Raw genomic sequence first — 20,025 nt, 5'->3', positions numbered from 1 at the left:
GCAGGGACTTACCCCTTGCACGCTCCCCGTGAGATCCACATTTCCAACATGTCCACACCACTACATTCGTAGTGCGCCTAATAGATGTTTGCCCATCATACTCAGTACTCGTGGCAGATTAATCTACCAAGTCCCGTACGAGTTCGGGCATAGCGTGTGCGTTCGCACAAGAAGGTCATTGGCCGGGAAGCCATATTTTTTAACTATATATGACGGTAGTATCTGTTCCAGAACGAACAGTTACCGTGGATGACCATGCAGCTTTGCTAGAAATGAAATGATAATTAAATGGACACCCTAGCTGCAAACAGGCGTTGATGTACTTCATTGGGGACATGTTGAAAATGTGTGCCCCGACCGGGACTCGAACCCGGGATCTCCTGCTTACATGGCAGACGCTCTATCCAACTGAGCCACCGCGGGCACAGAGGATAGTGCGTCTGCAGGGACTTATCCCTTGCATGCTCCCCGTGAGATCCACATTCCCAACATGTCCACACCACTACATTCGTAGTGCGCCTAATAGATGTTTGCCCATCATACTCAGTACTCGTGGCAGATTAATCTACCAAGTCCCGTACGAGTTCGGGCATGGCGTGTGCGTTCGCACAAGAAGGTCGATGGCCGGGAAGCCATATTTTTTAACTATATATGACGGTAGTATCTGTTCCAGAACGAACAGTTACCGTGGATGACCATGCAGCTTTGCTAGAAATGAAATGATAATTAAATGGACACCCTAGCTGCAAACAGGCGTTGATGTACTTCATTGGGGACATGTTGAAAATGTGTGCCCCGACCGGGACTCGAACCCGGGATCTCCTGCTTACATGGCAGACGCTCTATCCAACTGAGCCACCGCGGGCACAGAGGATAATGCGTCTGCAGGGACTTATCCCTTGCATGCTCCCCGTGAGATCCACATTCCCAACATGTCCACACCACTACATTCGTAGTGCGCCTAATAGATGTTTGCCCATCATACTCAGTACTCGTGGCAGATTAATCTACCAAGCCCCGTACGAGTTCGGGCATAGCGTGTGCGTTCGCACAAGAAGGTCATTGGCCGGGAAGCCATATTTTTTAACTATATATGACGGTAGTATCTGTTCCAGAACGAACAGTTACCGTGGATGACCATGCAGCTTTGCTAGAAATGAAATGATAAATAAATGGACACCCTAGCTGCAAACAGGCGTTGATGTACTTCATTGGGGACATGTTGAAAATGTGTGCCCCGACCGGGACTCGAACCCGGGGTCTCCTGCTTACATGGCAGACGCTCTATCCAACTGAGCCACCGCGGGCACAGAGGATAGTGCGTCTGCAGGGACTTATCCCTTGCACGCTCCCCGTGAGAGCCACATTCCCAACATGTCCACACCATGAGTACTGAGTATGATGGGCAAACATCTATTAGGCGCACTACGAATGTAGTGGTGTGGACATGTTGGGAATGTGGATCTCACGGGGAGCGTGCAAGGGATAAGTCCCTGCAGACGCACTACTCTCTGTGCCCGCGGTGGCTCAGTTGGATAGAGCGTCTGCATGTAAGCAGGAGATCCCGGTTCGAGTCCCGGTCAGGGCACACATATTCAACATGTCCTCAATGAAGTACATCAACGCCTGTTTGCAGCTAGGGTGTCCATTTAATTATCATTTCATTTCTAGCAAAGCTGCATGGTCATCCACGGTAACTGTTCGTTCTGGAACAGATACTACCGTCATATATATTTGTGAGTACCAGGACGCGAACCAGCTGCCTGATACTTCGCATCTCTGTGCAACGGTGAACTCGTGCAACTTTCGACCCTGTCATTTGTCTTAGATCGCACAAAGAAGTTACCTGCCGAGATGTAATTAGTTACATTTAATTATAGGAAGTAGTATCAAGAACGAGGAGTTTTTTAATGTCAATGTGATGTTGCTCTGGAACTGTATGCTTTCATACTATGCAATTTATGATGGCATAACAAATTTAAAAATGTTGTAACCACCAATATGACGCTTTTCGTCATTTTATTACAAAAAAATTGGTACCAGTACCGACGAATTTTCGAAACATATTAAGTGTCCTGGTGTTATGGAACTGCATTTATTTATAGAGCGTAACTTATTATACAATAACCACCAAATGCGAACTTTAACCAAAACGACGAAATCCAGTATGGCCTCTCCCAAATTCCGAACGATCAAGGAAGTTTATAAATAGCTCCTCCAGTCTTCAATACGGAATGTGATGTCGAAATAAAATCACATCTGCCTCAGGTGGTGTGGACTGAGCTTTCCCATTGAGGCACAGACTACGCCTCAGTGGGGTCGGGGCTGGTGGAGAGGCATCGGGAGACAATCCGCGAAGCCGTGCTGCTAGCGTGGTGGTGTTAATGTTAACGGCGACCGACAACACGGTGACCCATTATGTCTGCCTTTAGGAAACTATAAGCTGGGCTTCGAAGAGCTGTGGTTGTTTGCAATGCGAATGCCCTGGAGTATTTCATCGATGCAGAAGTACACGCGCACCCAAACACTGTGTCAAAGCTGTACCCATATTGCCCTTTGTTATTGACTATGCCTGTTTTAGTGCTCCCTCTGCTCGCATTGGTCCCATGTAATGTACACAATTTAGCTCTTTATGTTTACCGTAAGAAAGCGAGTTACCTAAGGCTGAATTAATTAATTTCTTTAATTCCAAAGCGAGATGAGGCAGTTGGGGTTCAATTTGTTCCGTTGATTAGAAAAGCAAGTTTTCTTAAAGAAATTGTCGGTGGGTTTCTCTTGATTTCTGTATTAGTAACTCAGTATTGCATTGTCATAATAAATGCAATTTTTCTCTCTTAGTTGATCGACAAACGCCCATCAACACACCCGAGACTTTCCATTCCACAGTGAAACAATTATAAAGCCATTACATAATTAAACAGAAATTTTCGACTGATGTAACCTACAAACCACCGAAAATCAGTGCGGTATAATCCTTCCAAGCAGGCTTATCCTCGCTAGTGTCACAGTACGAGCCTTTAACTTAGAGTAAAAGTAAATATAGACCCCTCAGTTAAAATCTTGCTATGCAAATAATTTAAGGGGACTGTTCCATTTTAATGAGATGAGTATTCTACCTTTGGATCCAGTCCATCACGTCACAAAAAAGTAATTTACTCGTTAGACTTCTGCTCCTTTCCGTCCGTGATATGATACTCTTAATATACTTAATTCAGACCGTCAGCAAACAATCTCATCTAATTACCTACAGAAACTAAATGCATCTTAACTGTGGTGTCCTAAAAAGGACTGGTCAGATATTTCGTGGCAGAGTAAAAACAATGAGCCGACATTAGATGGCAAAGATCCGGGAATTCACAGTTACTACATTGTGTGACTAACATTCTCCTAAACATTGTGTCAAAGTAGAGAGATCTGTTGCTCCATGGTTCATTACAGAACTACACCAAATATCAAATAAATGCGTGAAATCTAACTCCTGAACTCTATCAAGTGCACAGGAAATTGAGGAATAAATCGAAGTAAAACATACGGAGCGCCAAAATCAATCCTTCTTGCTCTGTCGTATACTACGAGGCTAGTACTGTAACACCGAGAAAAAAACCGCGAGGCTTCAGCATACTAAAGGCAAAATGTGCCGCTCTTGTGTTTGTCAAACCTCTACAGACGCTTTACTTTTAAATACATGTTTCTACATATACAGTACGCCAAAAAACCATGAGAATGTGAGTAGGTTATGCCGCAGTGTGCACTGGCATGCATGAAAACCTTGTCAACATTATTATTCCAGTTTGCACAGACTTTTCCGCCTCTCTCTTCATGGTAGTACATATCCTACTCAGTGGAAACAAAGCTTAATTCGACAAGTACCTAAGAATGCTCAACCAAAAACACTAGTATAGGTCGATTAGCATATTACCTGCAGTATCTAAAGCCTTCACTAATAGCTGACGGAGTATAACATCAACGTTAAACACCATTTAGGCTCCCAGAAATATCAGATATCTGCAGTAATCTCCCACATGGTAATAACACAAGTATCAGCATTCTATATAGCAAGTAAAGTACTGTAGTCATCAGTCCGAATATTGTTTTGTACTCCACAGTGCTTTACAAGACTTGGTCCCGTTGGAGGTGGTATGCCGTTGACTTTCTGCGACCTCTGAGCTGACTTATCCGGCGAGTAACTGAAGGACATGCAGTCTAACGTGGATTTTTCGCTGTATAGACTGAACGCTAGGGGTGAAAGAAAAGACTACATCGTTCTCAGTCTTCAGTTCTTTTTGTGCCATCTCGGTCCTTGTAGATATTTATTTTATCCGTCCTTTTCTATAGCTTACTTTCTCTTTTTCTCACAACTGTGAACATCTTGCACCATTTTACATTTTCAAACGCATTTTCATGGCTGACAAATCCTATAATAAGTCTTGAATTTTCATGTGCCTTACTTCTACTACTCTAGTATATTAAGAAAAGTTATTAAAAAGTTCTGAAATATGTGTATCATGTCTGAGGTCAGCAACTCTGCTAATAAAATTAAAACAATTTGGAATATTGTTGAACGGACAGGACAACCAAGACCACAGGAAGGCTGTGTTACCAACAAACTGAATGAAATGTTTGTTAACAAGAGGACAGAGGTGGCGCAAACAGAACTCCTGGATTTCCATCTAGTATAATGGCTCTATTTTGATACTATACAAAAAGTACTCACGTCACTGCAGTTGGTATTGTATCCAATTTATGAATTGTCATGTTTTTCGAGTTTTAAAAATAACGTCAGGCAGATAGCGTCCTTCTCAGTGAATACACATTAAAAGTCTTTCTTCGAAGGTCGCTGTCAGTTTCGTCAATATGTCATGTGAAACAGCAGCAAATTCTTGACGTGTTGCAACTTTCAGGTCATTGAGTGTACGACGCTTGTTGCAGTACACTTTACTTTTTAGGTATCATGATAGGAAGAAGTCACAATCAGACAATCTCCATCTAATTGGAACCAAATGTCTGTCATATTCATCCCTTTAGTGTCCAATTGCGGCCGCACGAAACTGCGTCGCACTGAAACATCACATCCAGGGTTCACTGTTACACTAACAACGTCTTCTTGAAAAAAAAAAAAAAAAAGGCCCAACGATTTCCATATTGGACACTATACACCACACTGTCACTTCTGCAATGTGCGGTGGTTTCTGAGGCACTTCTTGAGGGTTGTCTGCTGCCCAGTATCGACAGTTTTGTTTGTTTACGTAAGAAGCTAAGTGAAAGAGCGCTTCATTTCTCATCATCTACACACCGGCAACAGCAAAAAAATGGCTCTGAGCACTATGGGACTTAACATCTGTGGTCATCAGTCCCCTGGAACTTAGAACTACTTAAACCTAACTAACCTAAGGACATCACACACATCCATGCCCGAGGCAGGATTCCAACCTGCGACCGTAGCAGTCGCGCGGTTCCGGACTGAGCGCCTAGAACCGCTAGACCACCGCGACCGGCCGGCAACAGCAGCAAGAACATCAAGCATTCTCTCAAAAAACTGTCTCCGTTCATCATAATCACAGTCGTCAATCTTCTGCACGATCTTAATTTTGTAGGGATGAAAATGTGACTCATCCTTCAGGATTCGATGCAGAGAGCGACGAGGCAAGGCCAGATTGGAGAACGCTTCCTAGTGGGTGGCGTGAACTCTAAAGAGCAGGTGCTCTTACTATGTCGACGTTTTGCTGCGTTCAATGAACCTTTGTATTTTCATTTTCGGACTTCCATATACAAGGTTCAAACTTTTGACGTTCTATGTTCCAAATAGCAGTATGTTACCCTTTCGTTAGTTACTGAATCTTTTCACATGGTTACCTCCCCCTTGGCAGTCTTCCCCTGGAGAGCCGAATGGGTGAGTAATCCAGCTTTTTTGACAATGGAGAGGTCATCATGGCACTTTTTCAGTTACAGGACAGATGTCCTGAGGGTACACGTTTTTCATCAGTCTACTGACTGGTTTGATGCGGGCCGCCACGAATTCCTTTCCTGTGCTAATCTCTTCATCTCAGAGTAGCACTTGCAATCTACGTCCTCAATTATTTGCTTGACGTATTCCAATCTCTGTCTTCCTCTACAGTTTTTGCCCTCTACAGCTCCCTCTAGTACCATGGAAGTCATTCCCTCATGTCTTAGCAGATGTCCTATCATCCTGTCCACATATTCCTTTCCTCTCCGATTCTGCGTAGAACCTCCTCATTCCTTACCTTATCAGTCCACCTAATTTTCAACATTCGTCTATAGCACCACATCTCAAATGCTTCGATTCTCTTCTGTTCCGGTTTTCCCACAGTCCATGTTTCACTACCATACAATGCTGTACTCCAGACGTACATCCTCAGAAATTTCTTCCTCAAATTAAGGCCGGTATTTGATATTAGTAGACTTCTCTTGGCCAGAAATGCCTTTGTTGCCATAGCGAGTCTGCTTTTGATGTCCTCCTTGCTCCGTCCGTCATTGGTTATTTTACTGCCTAGGTAGCAGAATTCCTTAACTTCATTGACTTCGTGACCATCAATCCTGATGTTAAGTTTCTCGCTGTTCTCATTTCTACTACTTCTCATTACCTTCGTCTTTCTCCGATTTACTCTAAAACCATACTGTGTACTCATTAGACTGTTCATTCCGTTCAGCAGATCATTTAATTCTTCTTCACTTTCACTCAGGATAGCAATGTCATCAGCGAATCGTATCATTGATATCCTTTCACCTTGTATTTTAATTCCACTCCTGAACTTTTCTTTTATTTCCATCATTGCTTCCTCGATGTACAGATTGAAGAGTAGGGGCGAAAGGCTACAGCCTCGTCTTACACCCTTCTTAATACGAGCACTTCGTTCTTGATCGTCCACTCTTATTATTCCCTCTTGGTTGTTGTACATATTGTATATGACCCGTCTCTCCCTATAGCTTACCCCTACTTTTTTCAGAATCTCGAACAGCTTGCACCATTTTATATTGTCGAACGCTTTTTCCAGGTCGACAAATCCTATGAAAGTGTCTTGATTTTTCTTTAGCCTTGCTTCCATTATTAGCCGTAACGTCAGAATCGCCTCTCTCGTCCCTTTACTTTTCCTAAAGCCAAACTGATCGTCACCTAGCGCATTCTCAATTTTCTTTTCCATTCTTCTGTATATTATTCTTGTAAGCAGCTTCGATGCATGAGCTGTTAAGCTGATTGTGCGATAATTCTCGCACTTGTCAGCTCTTGCCGTCTTCGGAATTGTGTGGATGATGCTTTTCAAAAATGGCTCTGAGCACTATGGGACTCAACTGCTGAGGTCATTAGTCCCCTAGAACTTAGAACTAGTTAAACCTAACTAACCTAAGGACATCACAAACATCCATGCCCGAGGCAGGATTCGAACCTGCGACCGTAGCGGTCTTGCGGTTCCAGACTGCAGCGCCTTTAACCGCACGGCCACTTCGGCCGGCTGATGCTTTTCCGAAAGTCAGATGGTATATCGCCAGACTCATATATTCTACACACCAACGTGAATAGTCGTTTTGTTGCCACTTCCCCCAATGATTTTAGAAATTCTGATGGAATGTTTTCTATCCCCTCCGCCTTATTTGACCGTAAGTCCTCCAAAGCTCTTTTAAATTCCGATTCTAATACTGGATCCCCTATCTCTTCTAAATCGACTCCTGTTTCTTCTTCTATCACATCAGACAAATCTTCACCCTCATAGAGGCTTTCAATGTATTCTTTACACCTATCTGCTCTCTCCTCTGCATTTAACAGTGGAATTCCCGTTGCACTCTTAATGTTACCACCGTTGCTTTTAATGTCACCAAAGATTGTTTTGACCTTCCTGTATGCTGAGTCTGTCCTTCCGACAATCATATCTTTTTCGATGTCTTCACATTTTTCCTGCAGCCATTTCGTCTTAGCTTCCCTGCACCTCCTATTTATTTCATTCCTCAGCGACTTGTATCTCTGTATTCCTGATTTTCCCGGAACATGTTTGTACTTCCTCCTTTCATCAATCAACTGAAGTATTTCTTCTGTTACCCATGGTTTCTTCGCAGCTACCTTCTTTGTACCTATGTTTTCCTTCCCAACTTCTGTGATGGCCCTTTTTAGAGATGTCCATTCCCCTTCAACTGTACTGCCTACTGCGCTATTCCTTATTGCTGTATCTATAGCGTTAGAGAACTTCAAACGTATCTCGTCATTCCTTAGTACTTCCGTATCCCCCTTCTTTGCGTATTGATTCTTCCTGACTAATGTCTTGAACTTCAGCCTACTCTTCATCACTACTATATTGTGATCTGAGTCTATATCTGCTCCTGGGTACGCCTTACAATCCAGTATCTGATTTCGGAATCTCTGTCTGACTATGATGTAATCTAATTGAAATCTTCCCGTATCTCCCGGCCTTTTCCAAGTATACCTCCTCCTCTTGTGATTATTGAACAGGGTATTCGCTATTACTAGCTGAAACTTGTTACAGAACTCAATTAGTCTTTCTCCTCTTTCATTCCTTGTCCCAAGCCCATATTCTCCTGTAACCTTTTCTTCTACTCCTACCCCTACAACTGCATTCCAGTCCCCCATAACTATTAGATTTTCGTCCCCCTTTACATACTGCATTACCCTTTCAATATCCTCATACACTTTCTCTATCTGTTCATCTTCAGCTTGCGATGTCGGCATGTATACCTGAACTATCGTTGTCGGTGTTGGTCTGCTGTCGATTCTGATTAGAACAACCCGGTCACTGAACTGTTCAGAGTAACACACCCTCTGCCCTACCTTCCTACTCATAACGAATCCTACACCTGTTATACCATTTTCTGCTGCTGTTGATATTACCCGATACTCATCTGACCAGAAATCCTTATCTTCCTTCCACTTCACTTCACTGATCCCTACTATATCTAGATTGAGCATTTGCATTTCCCTTTTCAGATTTTCTAGTTTCCCTATCACCTTCAAGCTTCTGGCATTCCACGCCCCGACTCGTAGAACGTTATCCTTTCGTTGATTATTCAATCTTTTTCTCATGGTAACCTCCCCCTTGGCAGTCCCCTCCCGGAGATCCTAATGGGGGACTATTCCGGAATCTTTTGCCAATGGAGAGATCATCATGACATTTCTTCAATTACAGGCCACATGTCCTGTGGATACACGTTACGTGTCTTTAATGCAGTGGTTTCCATTGCCTTCTGCATCCTCATGTCATTGATCATTGCTGATTCTTCCGCCTTTAGGGGCAATTTCCCACCCCTAGGACAATAGAGTGCCGTGAACCTCTATCCGCTCCTCCGCCCTCTTTGACAAGGCCGTTGGCAGAATGAGGCTGACTTCTTATGCCGGAAGTCTTCGGCCGCCAATGCTGGTTATGGCAGTGGCAGGGATCGAACCCGGGACCGAAGACGTTTTGATTATGAATCAAAGACGCAACCCCTAGCCCACGGGTATGCGTCTTTAATTCGGACGTTTCCATTGCCTTTTGCATCTTCGTGTCTTTGATCATTGTTGATTCTTCCGCCTTTTAGGGCAGTTTTTCAGTCCACGGGCAAGCGGTTGCTCTGAACCTTTGTCTGCTCCTCCACCCTGCTGTTGGTAGATCGAGGATGACTCCTTATGCCGGGGTCTACGGCCACTGCAGGTCACGGATATATTTTATTAATAATATTCCGTCTTCAGTCACAATACCAGTACTTATATTTTGTATTTACTGTTTAACGCGATTCGGAGCTATAACTCCATTTTTAAGGACTGTATGGAAATAATGGACGTTGCATCTACTTCACTTTTTCCGTTAACTGTTACAAATTATCCCGTTGTTGGATTTAAGGAGAAAACAGTTTCAGGTGAGATTAATGAGAGAAATACAGTACTGTAACATATCATCTGCATTTGAATTCATAATATTCGTCTTTTGCATTGACGACAAAATTTCATATGTTCACTTACATTTCGATCTATGTTGTGTATTTAACTCAAGCTACAATGATCTAATTTCACATTATTTCCATTCACATAGATTGACGATTAAAATGTAAAAAGAGTGACAGTTAATAGTACTTGTTTTAGTTCTAACACATTCGTCGCGAGATTTGCTATGCTTATTACCACACAGGATGACTTAATTTATTATAAAATAAGAGGTGTAATTTATACTTGTAGAGTTTGGAACATAGTAATAACGTTGTATTACTTTAGTTATCCATACTGCAAAATGAGAGTGGGTACGATACGGGAGTATAGGGGTTAATGGGAGGAAGAGAGAGACAGAGAGAGAAAGGGAGAGAGATTAGGTTGAGTGGGATGAGACGGAGGTAATAGGCTGTACTTATGTTTGAGGCAGGAATAATGGAGTTGTATCCATTAGTTCTTTGAGGTTGTTGTATTAATAGACAGTCATTACTTAACACAGAAAGTGATCTGTTGTATTCGCTATCTGTTCATTTTTCGTATTTCAATTTTTTGGAAAATCTTTTTTCTGCGTATTTCTAGTGCCCCAAGCACGATGAGTTTTATGCCTGAGGCTTATGTAAGACAGAGAGGGTACAGCCTCCCAATTATGGATGGTACCAGCGTAACAAAATGCCTGGGGCGAATCAAAATCAGCTAGGGGAAGGATTAATTCCGACGTAAAACCGTAACCGCTCGGTGATCAACAGCTTTAATGACAGAGGGAGACTATACACAGTAAACTGGAGAGAGTAACTGAAGCTTCGGAAGAAGAACGCTGCCTGGAGATCGCCGGACACATCGGGAGCCGCCGCTGCGTGCGACACCATACGAGCCGGCAGCGATGGGGAAAGCTCCAGACGGCCTACTTTCTGGTCATCCGAACCACCAGCTACCACCACGCTGGAAGAGTACCCAACCTCGCCAGCTCACACTCAGTCACGAGCTAGTGTTTCGGCTCCTTCACTGCCAAGTGCTGCTCAGGTGTCACCCACTAAGTCTGGTAAATCACGAGTGAGCATGAAATGTTCTATTGAAGGGAATGCATTCGTTAAGTGGCAGTATTATTTAATCACCAAACTTGAAACTGTTCTTATTATCATCGTCATAATCATTATCATTATTATTATTATTATTTATAGCTCATACAATATAGAAATTGTAATGACCGCTCACAAAGGATTTCTATCTAGATGTAAGGGAGACACTAAAGGCGCTGTTCTTCCCGGGTGAAATAAATCACAAAAAATATGTAATTACTGAAGTCTGACATTGTGAGGGAGGAGACAGCTGTCTTAATGTAATTTATAAAAAAAATTAATGTAACTTTTAATACCTAGACCACAATTTTCAGTATACAATTAACGACCGACGACGAGTTTCGGTCGTTTTCCACAACAATCTTCAGATTTGTAAACAAATGGACGAAAAGTAGCATAAGAAAATTTTATACAATAAAAGAGAATATAAAACAATGTATAACAGCTGAACGAATTATATACGGAGAACTAGCTCCCACAATAAAAGTTGTATAAGTAACTGCTCTGAAGGTGACATACCGTTCAGATCGCAAAATAGCGGTGAACATACAATGAAAAACATTATCATTAGCTGTACTCATGCAATGACATGCATTCGTATTATGAGCCAATAAAACTATGACAGTATGTAGTTAAAAACTTCATCGTGAGCGATTCAGATTGTAAGCCTTCCGAAAGAGCTTCAGACCAAAAAACTTATACCTAAAACCAAGTAAATTTTAAAATTATAAAAATAACAAGGGAATGAAGATAAACTTATAAGACAGGGAAGCTGTGTTGTATACTTAATTGGCAACATGCCATATGTAAAAATACAAATCCTACGTAACTTCCAAATAATTAAATACATCAAAGAACAGCGTGGCGCTAAAAATATGAATAACGTACCGTACACACGCAAGACGACGGTAAGGGAAATGGCCAGCGGCATTTGTAAAAGGTGTATCGCACGCTCATGACTTACACAGCAGGTATTATAGAGAGAACAGTAAATGCAACGGTAACAAGAATTGTCATCTGTTCCATAGCTATAATCATACAAACCAAACACTAGGTAGTGATTTTATTATTTGTGATCAACGGACATAAAATGAAAGATAAATGCCATACCCTGGCTTACAAAGGAGTGATCCAGCACGGCGTATAAAACAGTGAATCAGTTACATGTTCACTTCTACTATTTAAGCTGGTTCTCCTTACAGAATTTGTTCAGCTGTTATACACTGCTGTATATCCTATTTTATTTTACATAAATTTCTTAGGCGACCTTTCCTCTATTTGTTTACAGATCTTAAGGTAGTTGCAGAAAATTACCGAAATTAGTCATTGTGATTAACTGCACACTGAAAATTACGATCTAGATACTAAAAGTTTCATACATTAAAAAAATTGTATTTAAAATGTCTGTAATATTTTGTTCACGATTTTTTACAAAGACCTAATGATCCTGGCAATTCTCGATCTGGTCCAAACGCAGATAGATCTGCTGCATGGACTCCAGACATTCTACCTGAACAAAGATCGTTTTTTAACTTCCCGTGGCTCGTCGCTGTTTTACGGAGCGTTTAGCCCGGCCGCTGTGACCTAGCGGCTCTAGGCGCTTCAGTCCGGTACCGCGCTGCTGCTACGGTCGCAGGTTCGAATCCTGCCTCGGGCATGGATGTGTGTGATGTCCTTAGGTTAGTCAGGTTTAAGTAGTTCTAAGTCTATGGGACTGATGACCTCAGATGTTTAGACCCATAGTCCTTAGAGCCATTTGAACGGAGCGTTACAGACGTGATGTCATCTCTTCCAAATCAAGCGCATATTCCGCGGTTACTCAGCAAACGTCACCTAGCAGTCGAAATTCAGTATGGGGGAGCGAAGCAGAGGCTCTCATTTTACTTTTACGTATTCCAAACATGGTAGAAAGGTAGTCCTTCATGAAAGTGTACGCACAGTGACTTTCTCTAGCTTATCCTGACTAACACCGGGGTATACTGTAGAGAAAGCTACTAACACCAGCGTTAGATTGAATATAACGATTTTACGTACAAGTAACAAAATATTACTATTACAGCGTGCAAAATTATTGAAAACGTATAAATGCAGAAACATTTAAAAAATTTGCGATTAAACATGCGTTAGCAAAAAAAATACAAAAAATACATTTGAATGAACTGCATTCTATTACAAACTCTAACTTATTACAAAAGATCGGTGAACATTGAGTGCACTATTGACCAACACACTGAATGCTAGGCGCAGCACAAAGAAGGAGAAACAGGTACTGAGGAATAAAGAACTTTAACGATAATAATTGGAATAAATATGAGTTTTTCTGGGGAAAAACTTGCTAGCTAAATATCGTGCAATCATCATATACTACTAATGAATCACCTATCCACTGCAAAACATTCCGGAACTTCTTGCGAGTAGACGCATTTAGGGCTATCACAAGGCCAACGTGTAAGCTCTCATGTACATGAGAAACTCCCTTTTAGCTGTTGTAGACTACTTATCACGACGCTAAGTGACATCAACGTTCCCTAGATCGTTCTCCATGGCAACTAGTCACGCCTGCGAATCTCTGTTTTATCCCTTGCTGCTCTGCACTGATTGGCCATGTGCCCGTAATGTGTACTCCGCCATTGAACAATTGATTGCGGCCATTTCACACAAACCGAAGTTAATTACGGTTCTTGTTAAAGGGAGAATTTGAATTGCGTTCCACATATTCAGCCCGTAATGGCTGTTGTGGCCAAGCGAGCGCTGTTTATTTCCGAGTGTTCCATTAGCAAATGCTACCACGTCATGTATTTTATTTACTACCAACCGGATGCGGCGATGCGTCTGCCCTCGTTATTTGATTCGCTTTTAACCGGCAAATGCCGAGGAAGGAAACGCAAATTTTTAGTTCCGTATTTCGAAACAGGTCCAAAGCATCCAAAGTTATGAATGAGTACTATCAAGTCTCGTTAAGCTAAATACATCGTTAGAGGCGTACTGCTGTGCACTAGGAGGAGGAGGACGTATCGTACAGGGCAACTTCTTAGTGAAGAAAATACTTCAGTATGCTTTCAGAAAATAAAAAGTATAAATTTAGCTTCTGAACGGTTCCGCGTGACTAAAGAGGTTTGTATATTTCTCAAGGAGATTTAAATTGAGACTGACCGTTGACATTGAACGCAAATCAATTTAATGTAACCTTATGAATAGGAGACGTGACCCATTATTGCTCAATTATTGCTATTGGTGATTAAACTCTGGAAACAGTAACAACAGCAATAATTATTAAAATAAAAAGGAGTTTTTAAAATGGCACGTTTTAAATCGGAGTATAAAATATCTAGCCCCACACAGATTTATAATGTCGTACAGATAGTCCTGAATATCTGTGAACGCGAATTTTTTATAGCTGTGTAAATACTTGTAAGATTTAAAATTGAAAATGCGAGGTGCAAGCGATGGATGATAATAAGGAGGTGAAGTATTCATGCATCATGAAGAAACCGCCCCATGAACACAAATATTGTCTGTTTACATTAGTGTGAGTACGCGCTGTCATGCCGAAAACTAGACTGCCAAGTAAGTGCCAAGGTTGCCTGGAGCTATAGTGAGAAAATGCTCACTAGGTGAAGCCATAAAACTTAACTAGCTAACGGCTTTTAAAAGGCCATGCCACCTTTGAGAAGGATTATTCGGTACGTAATAGGAAACATTTATTTATCTGCACTTGTCTGTCCAAAAATTGTTATCTACTCTGACTATATATCAGAAACCTGTACACAAATGTACCTCTGGCCTACACCATTGGAATTACACGTACATTCTTGATTGCAAAAATTTCCTTCTTAATAATGATACACAACGAGATCATCAGGCTTCTGAAAATATTAATTTCCTACAATCGTATTTATGTATGTCATGATCTGCGGACCTAGAAACGACGGAGAGGTTTCGTACTCGCTGTAGCCCTCAGTGGTACACAACGCGACAACAGGGTACAGCGGTCCACTCACCCCACCGCCGCCCCACACTGAACCCGCGGTTATTGTGCGGTTCGGCCCCCAGTGGTTTCTTCATGGATAAGTTACCAATGTCACATTTAATTTTCCAGTTTAGCGTTGATCCGGCTTCACTCTTTCATATTTTTACTAAAAACTTTTAGCTGTTTCTTTATTCTTATTAGTGAGCAGTCATCTGGCAAAGGTGTATTATCTTAACCATTATACGGATGTATTTTGCACTCGTGAGTTTCTTCTGCTCACTGAATATGCCTGTTTACCCAAGTTAGATAACCCTGGCAATCTTTACTAGCTTTCTTTTTCCTGCTGTCATTACTTTTTGTTATCGTGTTGCTTGTAGGTGATGTAATGAGTTACCTCCCAGTTCTTTGGGACTCTCAATCTCGTTTAACACCTCGGTTTACAATTAGAGAGAATTTATCAGTGATTTAATGAAGCATTGATAGTGGCTCCTAGCTGTTGTCTGCCAGTTCTATGGGACTCTTAATCACGTTCGACTCCTCGGTTACGATAAGCAAGAACTTTTATCGGTAAGCTCAGCTATGGTACAATATTTTCAATTGAAATTTATACCCCTCTCCAACCCCTGAAACACAAATTTGGCCCTGTGCTCCATGGTCCAATGGGTGTATGCCTTGTTATTTTTAATTTATTCACTTGTTACTACCCTTAATAACAATATATACTTATATCAATGTGTAGTTTCCCCAGATAGTCAGATGATGCCTAGAACGGGTGAAACACCTCACGTGTAAAGATTAATAAACCTAATTGTGCAACCAAGACTATTTTTTTCTGTTCTAAAGATCTATTATGGTTGCTGCAGCAGTGCCACTGCGGTAGTCTTGGAGTGGAGTGATTTTAATTTTCTTTCAGTGGGACGTACCTACGCCTCATTACTGGGAAGGCCTGTGCGCCCGCAAGGTACCGCTCTGGTCGATGTCGGAGCCACCTGGTGGACGAGTGTATCAGCTCTACCAACAGAGACGTCCAGTTGAGCAGCGAAGTGTTGGATTTTGATACGTCGATCAAGTCGAATGGGAGTGTCCGTACGTTCCAACATTGCAGAAGTCACATCTGTGTGAGGCCAGACGGCACACGGGACATCGAACTGGTTTGCTCGACGTTGTTGCAAAAACCAATGACAGGTGTCTGCTTGGGAGACACCTCCGTTACAGTTGCCATTTTGAGGGCTACGTGTAGCGCCGCCACTTCATCAAACTATAGAGTCTGAAGCTGCAATATTCCACAATGGACAATGGGCCTTCTGGAGCTGGGACAGACGAGTAGTCATTTTTTACGAGATTTTAGGAACACACTAGCACTCAGAATAAAACCACTTTCGGAGACCACCTCAGAGACGGGAAGTATAGCATTATTGATATTTATCGTAACAGAACAGTTGACATAATTTTCCCAAAGGGAAAAGATTAGATATATTAGAAAATTTACAAACTTATAGTCACAAGAAAAGATCTCCGAACATTTTATTGAACGACCAATTATAATCTAATGATAAAAATTTATTTACTATTTTTGATGAGCTTTTGTGATTTGTTTTATGAAAATTTTTCTTGTCGAGATGATGTGCTTCTATAATTTCACGAAAGTTGAGGTCTCCTTGTTCTTCAATATTGGTCCCCATTCGGTCAAACATTGTAATTGTGGAAAGCCCACACTGGACAGACATTGTTTTTCCTCTTGGTTTCTACATCTACATAGATACTCCGTTAGCCACCGTAGGGTGCGTGGCGGAGGTTACCCCGTACCACTGCTTGTCGTTTCCTCTCCTGTTCCACTCGCAAATAAATGGTACAAATGGCTCTGAGCACTATGGGACTTAACGTCTGAGGTCATCAGTCCCCTAGAACTTAGAGCTACTTAACCTAACTAACCTAAGGACATCACACACATCCATACCCGAGGCAGGATTCGAACCTGCGACCATAGCAGCAGCGTGGTTCCGGACTGAAGCGCCTAGGACCGCTCGGCCACAGCGGCCGGACACTCGCAAATAGAGCGATGTAAAAACTACTGTCTGTTTGTCTATATGAGCCCTAACCTCTAGTAACTTATCTTCGTAGTCCTTACTCGCATTGTATGTTGGTGGCCTTAGAATAGTTCGCAGTTAGCTTCAAATCCCGGTTCTCCAAATTTTCTCGACAGTGTTTCTCGAACAGAACATTGCCTTCCCTCCAGGGTTTCCCATTTGAGTTCCCAGCATCTCCGTAACTTCCTGCCTTTATACTTCATATGACACAACGTATTTTTGTTTGTAACTACTACGACAGTGCCACTTGGCGGCTGGTTGAACGTATATGTCATTTGGGTAATCTCTGTCTTCTTTCTGCTACTGTTCGAATATGAGCTTGTATAATCAGTGGAATATATGCGTTGTTTTATGTAATCGTTATGTTATGCTTAATTTGCAAATGTGCTATTGGTCTCATGTTCATGAAGTATCGTTCTACGATAGGATACAGTATAATATGCATTTGATCAACATTCAGTGAAATGTACTGCAGAAGGTATGTTATATTCCATGGTATAATCAATGTTTATGTATAATTATGTTATGCCTCTTTACATCTGATCCCAGTGTGCTTGAATATGTTGGCCTACACTTTACAGTTGTTATGATGGCAACGTAGTTTATTGAAACCGATCATCACAGTAAATGCTGTACAATAGCGATATTGGCTCTTTGAAGTTGTACGTTTGTTTCTGCATTAATCTAGATAATGTCAAGCATGTATAACATTCTTCTAACTTCGCTAGGAAGAAGCACTTCCTTGCAAGACGATTTTAACTTCGGTTTTTTTGTTTCCCTGTAATTCATGAGAAGTAACTAGAAGCCTGACGAATCTTCCTCCACTATATCCTGAACCATTGTTGTTGTTGTTGTCTAAATAGGTTACTGCAAGCCGTTTTACATGCTTGTTTCAGCCACTGTCAGTTCAAATTCTTCGACATTTCTATGCCACCGGGCATGTAATTTTAAGTGCGAAGCCATCCTGCTGCTCGTGTTATTACATGCTCCGTGATCTCGGGTGGTCCGATTTGGAATGGATGTTATGTGTATTCAGTGAATATTGTACATGTATTTCGTAAGTGTTCCATTTCATAGCCAGTATCCAACGACCCTCCTGCCTTCTAACGACAAATAGTATGTCATTTCCGTAATCAGGTCTGGGTCTATGCAATCGTTTCATTTGATATCACAATCTATTAAAAGACTGCTATATGTTACATGTTGTGAAATGTGAAACTTTAAATTTCACAATTTGGAGATTAGTTCGCGTGTTCGGCAACAGTTTTCCTCAAGTCAGGTGACACGGGTTCCGGTTCGTCTGTTAGCGTGAAGATCTTGTGTGTGCCCAGCGCATGTTCAGTCACACGATAATATTTCCTTTTCCAAATTCTGTGTTTTATGACATAGAAAATGAATAAAGATTGGTTATGAGTCATATTCAAATTAAACTCCACTCAACATTCTAAGTACATAAGAATCATAATGAATTTCACAGATCAGTCAACAAATTAAGTACGAAATAGTCTCAAAATTTTTCCATTATTTGAGTTTGACAATCTATAAAATTACAAATAACTCTCTAAACCAGTACTTGGTGCTGCTGATTAAGGTATAAGCTGTCAGGCTTACATCTACTGCCAAAGAACCTGAAAACAAAGCTGCAGAGACGTGATAAATATCTGGTTTATTGAATACAATGCACAAGAGCAGTTTATACATAGGCCAGTGTACGGGACTTGGTCCAGATGCAGTCGCTTTGAGCAACAAGAGAAAACACGGTCAGCGCAGCAGACAGTGGCAAGTCCTTTGCAGTATCAGTACTCATTGTCGGGGAAGCTGGCAGATCATAACAAATTAATATCAGGAGCGCAAACACCCGAATATACTGGAGATCGCTGCACTGGCTTTCTTGTGCGTCTTCGGATACTACGGGTTCTATGTTATTTCGTAGAAATAAAATTTTAAAAAATGCTGATGATGCTGTAACTTCAGCGAAACATATCTGAGTAGACAAGCAGAAAAAATGGTTTGTTCAAGGAAGAGAGTATCAGAAATGTATTTATATTTAAACAAGGACACAAGTGTGAGCTTCAAACTAAAGATGAGACTTCCATTTACGTAACCAAAATGGTACCAGTGATAATTCCACGTCAGTGTAACAAGCTGTGAATCTGCACTGCATTCGTAGGGCACCCAGTAGTTTCTCCATGCCTTGTGTAAGGGTGTGTAGAGTACCGAGTCCTTTAAGTATACTTTCTACGATTTTTTGGCCGTTCCTCTGTGTTTCAGTGTAGTCACTACGCTCTAAATCTTCGCACTAACGGTCCAGAGACCGCTTATATATCCCGGGGTCTCATATACGGAGTAATAACATCAGTGCCCGAAGTTAACGCGAAATTGCATGTCAAGCCATCACCACAGTGACTAGCACATAGCAGAGTTTCACAATATAAAGGACGCTGTCGCCCTACCCTTTGTACACTGAGGTTGTTAAGAAAAACTTCGAATCCCAGGATGCGTTACACGATAGATCTAGAGTTTCAGTAATCACAAGTGATATTAAAATTAAAATGTATTATCAGAGTATATCTACATAATGAAAAACTGTGACTCAACTGTGTAAATTTAGATGTGAATGTTACATTTGGGGATAACCAGTTATAAAAACGCGGACAAAGCCAAGTTCGGCATTTCATTATCTGTTTCCTTCATAATGAATTTTGTTTACAATCACCTACCTTTGAATTTTTGAATGCTGTCATCCATCTTTTCCTATCTTCTGCTAATCGTTCCATTTACCATTCGTACTGCACTCAATAACCTTAATATAATCATACATCATTTTCCCTCTTCTGCTCCTTCAGCTTCCACTGTAACAGATCTGAATGTTTTATCGTCTATATTCTCGCCTATTAGTTCTTTTACCTCTTCATTTCACCTTTATTTGTCCACTCCATTTTTAATATACTTCCGTAACGCCATGTC

General features: G+C 41.4%; 3 non-coding genes across 3 annotated transcripts; all 3 read right to left on the bottom strand.

Moving 5' to 3' along the window:
* Window positions 1-349: 349 nt before the first annotated feature.
* On the bottom strand, window positions 350-424 carry Trnat-ugu (transfer RNA threonine (anticodon UGU)). The gene has a single exon. It is a non-coding gene; the product is annotated as a tRNA-Thr (tRNA).
* Window positions 425-791: 367 nt separating this feature from the next.
* Window positions 792-866, bottom strand: Trnat-ugu (transfer RNA threonine (anticodon UGU)). Its single transcript has one exon. It is a non-coding gene; the product is annotated as a tRNA-Thr (tRNA).
* Window positions 867-1,233: 367 nt separating this feature from the next.
* Trnat-ugu (transfer RNA threonine (anticodon UGU)) lies at window positions 1,234-1,308 on the bottom strand. Its single transcript has one exon. It is a non-coding gene; the product is annotated as a tRNA-Thr (tRNA).
* Window positions 1,309-20,025: the final 18,717 nt, after the last annotated feature.

This window comes from Schistocerca nitens, chromosome 5, assembly GCF_023898315.1.
Source record: "Schistocerca nitens isolate TAMUIC-IGC-003100 chromosome 5, iqSchNite1.1, whole genome shotgun sequence".
Classification (NCBI taxonomy): domain Eukaryota; kingdom Metazoa; phylum Arthropoda; class Insecta; order Orthoptera; family Acrididae; genus Schistocerca; species Schistocerca nitens.
This window is presented reverse-complemented; position numbering and strand designations above follow the sequence as displayed.